Source organism: Myotis davidii, unplaced genomic scaffold (assembly GCF_000327345.1).
Source record: "Myotis davidii unplaced genomic scaffold, ASM32734v1 scaffold1915, whole genome shotgun sequence".
Classification (NCBI taxonomy): domain Eukaryota; kingdom Metazoa; phylum Chordata; class Mammalia; order Chiroptera; family Vespertilionidae; genus Myotis; species Myotis davidii.
In genome coordinates, this window is record NW_006286237.1 from 193,569 (window position 1) to 197,929 (window position 4,361).

Consider the following 4,361-nt stretch of genomic DNA (forward strand, 5'->3'; position numbering starts at 1 on the left):
GCCGCGGCCCCCCCTCCCAGCCGGGCCACCCCTCCCACCCCACCCCGGGCTTGTGCCTTGAGAAACAGGCGTGAGATTTGGGGTCCAGGCCAGGAATCCGGGAATCCGCGCGGGGTTCCTCCCTCACCCGCTGAGTTCGCGAGGCGCAGGGCCCTGGAGAGGCTGCGCACAGCTGTCTCTGCTGGAAAGACCCACCCCCACCCGGAGAGGGGGGCCTGGCGGAGAGAAGCCAGTGCGAACGGAGGAGAGGAAGCAGAGGTCGCTGAGCCTCCCCCGGGGGCAGGAGGGACGCCGGGGTGACCTGGGGGTCTCACCGCCCAGAGTCCTCTCCGTCACACACGGCTCAGCCCCAGGCCTGATGCTCCCCCTCCTAAGAGAAAGGCCGTGTCCCTGGACTGAGTTTGGGGGTGGGGGGGTTCCCTCTCTTTTCTGCCTAAACAGTTTTGTGTGGCCCGGCTGGTGTGGCTCAGTGGTTGAGCTTTCGACCTATGAACCAGGAGGTCAGGGTTCGATTCCCAGTCGGGGCACATGCCCGGGTTGTGGGCTTAAGGCCCTGGGTGAGGTGTGCAGGAAGCAGCCGATCAATGATTCTCTCTCATCGTGGATGTTTCTCTCTCTCTCTCCCTCTCCCTTCCTCTCTGACATCCATAAACTTTATATATGTACAGTATATATGTGTATACACACACACACACACACGAGCTTTGGGTGCAGACCTCGGCTCTTCCCCTCCCTTCTGAGTCCTGCCCACCTCCGGCAGCGTCCCTCTCCTCCACCTTCCCCATCTGTTAAATGGGGGGATTCACTTCTCGCCTGGATTCTGACGGGCACGTCAGGTAACGTCTGTGGAAGGCCGGGGACAGGGCCGGGCACCTCCCCGAGTACCGGAGTCTCAACAAATGTGATCTCCCCCCTCCCCCACCTCCACTGCCTTAGGGGGCACGGGGACCCCGGATGCTGGCCACTGTGCCGCCCTGCCTCGTCTTAAGGACCTCCTCACTGAGTGTCACTGACAGATGACGATGGAGATAGTGTAGTCATGGCAATAACGCGATTTCTTTGTAGCCACACCTGGCGCTTCCACCCTCCTGCCCAAGGAGGCGGAGCCTAACGGGGACATGGAGGGTCCAGGGTGGAAGGGAGGGGGTTCCCAACCCTGGAGGGGGGGGGTTGGCAAGGCTGTCATGTCCCATCTCGGTTCTTTATTTTTTTTTTATATCTTTTTACTGATTTCAGAGGAAGGGAGAGGGCGAGAGAGATAGAAACAGCAATGATGAGAGAGAATCATGGCCCGGCTCCCTCCTACACGCCCCCCACTGGAAATCGAGCCCACAACCCAGGCCTGTGCCCGACCGGGAATCAAACCTCAACCTCCTGGTTCCTAGGTCGACGCTCAACCACTGAGCCACACCGGCCGGGCCCATTCCAGTTCTTCAGCCCGGGAGCTGCAGGGGACCCCCGACACAAGGGACAGTGACCTTCCCACTCCCCTCGGGAGAGAGTGGGCAGCACCCTGAGAGAAGGGGGGAGCGCAGACGGGTGTCTCTTGAGGCCTAGAGTGTGGCCATGGAGGGCACTCAAGGCACCCACAGCCCTGACTCAGGGACCCCCCAGGTCTCAGCCATCTGCCAGCGATGCCCGCCTGGGGTTCCTCTCTCCGGCCCCCATCCCTCTCCACCCCTCCCTGGGAGTTCCCCTGAGTGCCCCAGCCGGGCACAGTCCCACCGTGACTCAGGGTTCCACCTGTCCCTCGCTGCTCTCCTATCATGGGGCCTGAGATGCTAAAGGCTCGCTCTAGCCCCCCCACAACCCCGCACCCCCCGTCAACTCACAGCCCCCGGGATTCTGCAGGGCCACAGGGCCCTCTGAACCAGGAGGAAAGCAACCAGGGCTCAGAGAGGTCAAGCCACCTTGGCAAGGCCACACAGCCTTGTCCATGGCAAAGCCGGAATGGGAATGCGGGGTGGCTAAGAGGACCCAGCCTCTGTCGGTGACGCCGCCCCGGCCCATGCAGGTCCTTGGGGCCTGGGAGTCCTGTCCTCCCGTCTCATGACCTGCCTCCTGGCACGGGAGCCAATGACTCATTCTAAACCTTTCCCCATCGGGGAGCGGCTCAGGCCTGAAGTGGATTCCTCCGGCTGTGAGAAGGATCGAGGAGATTTGGGGAGCCAGGAGGAGCAGGAGGCAGGGGCTGGTGCTCCCTCCCTGCTGGGGTACCCCTGCCCCGCCCCTGGGAGGGGAGCCCTAACTTGGCCTTTTGGGGGGCCCTCGGTTGGGGCAGTGCTGGGCCCGGAGGCGCTCCGTTCGTATTGACTTGTTGATTGCACACGGGCTGCTGGACAGAATGTGCCCTGGTTGCACGTGAGCCGCAGTTGTCTGACCACGGGGATAGATGAAATATGAGGCAAGATCTTTGGCTGAGAGAAGGGCAGTGAAAGAGATGTAGTGGGTATAGAGATAGAAGATGTGAAGTTTATTTTTAAGGCTTGCCCAGAAATACTGTTATGATGGAGTTAAATGAGATCATTTCAGGAGATTTGTTTGTTTTCCTCCAGCACCTTTAGTTGCTTGGAGGTGTCTGTGCTCTGTTCTATGGTCAGTGGGGCTTCCCCTGTGTGGCTGAATTTCCTAGGCTTCCAAGGCAGTTGGCTTCCTCTCTCTGACATCAGTAAAAAAATATATATATATTTTCTAAAAGGTGCCCTGCCCTAACCGGTGTGGCTCAGTGGATAGAGCGTCGGCCTGCAGACTGAACAGTCCCAGGTTCGATTCCGGTCAAGGGCATGTACCTTGGCTGTGGGCACATCCCCAGTGGGGAGTGTGCAGGAGGCAGCTGATCGATGTTTCTCTCTCATCCATGTTTCTGACTCTCTATCCCTCTCCCCTCCTCTCTGTAAAATCAATAAAAACACACACATATATATATTTTAAAAGGTTCCTGCTACTACTCCCTCCTCAGCCTGACCCAGGTTCCCAGGGTCAGGTAGCTCCTCCCCATCCAGACGGGGCCGGCCCCCAGGTGTGCTCCCACCCTCCACCCACAGGTGCCCCCTCTCCCTGGGAGACCCCCCCCCACTGACTCCTCCCCCCCCACCTGCTGTGGGCCCTCCACTCCGGAGCTGTGGGTGTCCTCGGAGGGAAACAACGGGTCAAGGTTCCGAGGCTCTGAGTGAGGCTCCTGGCGTGCGGACTCCCTCGAAACAGGCCTGGAGCGGGCAGCACCCGGGCCAACCCGCCCAGGCTTGCTCCCGCCCGGCGCTCTCGCTGGAAATCCCCTCCCACGCTCACTCTTTCATCGCCTTCCAGCCCCATAACCTTCCTGACTCACGGGGATCCCTTTGGTCTGGAGGGCGCCCGCTGCCCCCGCGCCCGCGGCCCCGTCTGGGCTTGATGGGCATTTGATCCCCGCGTGGGTCCGGCCGGACGGGACCTGTGGGCTCGGGGCTCAGGTCGGGGCCTGCAGGCTCTCCCCTTTTCCCGGATCGTGCTGGCCTCTGGGCGCTCGTGTTTATGGGCAAAGGAGCCTCCCTGGTGGGACCCTGGTCCTCAGGGACCCTGGGCTGAGGGGCGGGGACATGGGACTGGCCGAACCCCCCAGGAACTCCCGGCCTGAGCCAACCTGCCCATAACAGCAGTGCCAACCTGGACACGGGGCCGAGTTAAGAGTGAGCCAGGCTCTGGGCTGGCCACCGGTCGGGGACAGTTCTCTCTCTTTTTTAAAAGTTTTAAAAAATATGTTGTTATTGATTTCAGAGAGGACAGGAGAGGGAGGGAGGGAGGGAAAAAGAGAGAGAGAGAAACATCCATGATGAGAATCACTGATCGGCTGCTTCCTGCATGCCCCCTGCTGGGGATCAAGCCTGCAACCGAGGCGTGTGCCTTTGACCAGGAATCAAACCCGGAAGCCTTTCGTCTGCAGGCCGTCGCTCTACCCACTGAGCCAAGCCGGCCAGGGCACCCCCGGAGGCTCTTAGAGAGTTTTGCCCACAAGGGACAGTTCTCATCTCCGTTCAGAGCCCAGAGCGAGCCACACCACGAGGGCCGCGCTCATTTCAAAGGAGGAAGAGACGTGTGACCCAGATGGGCAGACAGAGTGCCCAGTCCTGCGGGACCAGCAGGGACCCTCGGGCGTCGCCAGGAGGCCGGGAGAAACACCCCCCCGGGGCCCGGGACCAAGCCCGGGACCCCCTGGAAGAGTCAGAACCCTGGAGGAGTCGGACCCCCGGTGGAGTCGGACCCCCGGAGGAGTCGGACCCCCCGGAGGAGTCGGACCCCATGGAGGAGTCGGGCCGGTCAGCAGAGTGGAAGCGCAGGAGGCCCCAGGGCAGCGGCTTCGGAAACGCCCCAGGGCCTGTCCGGGC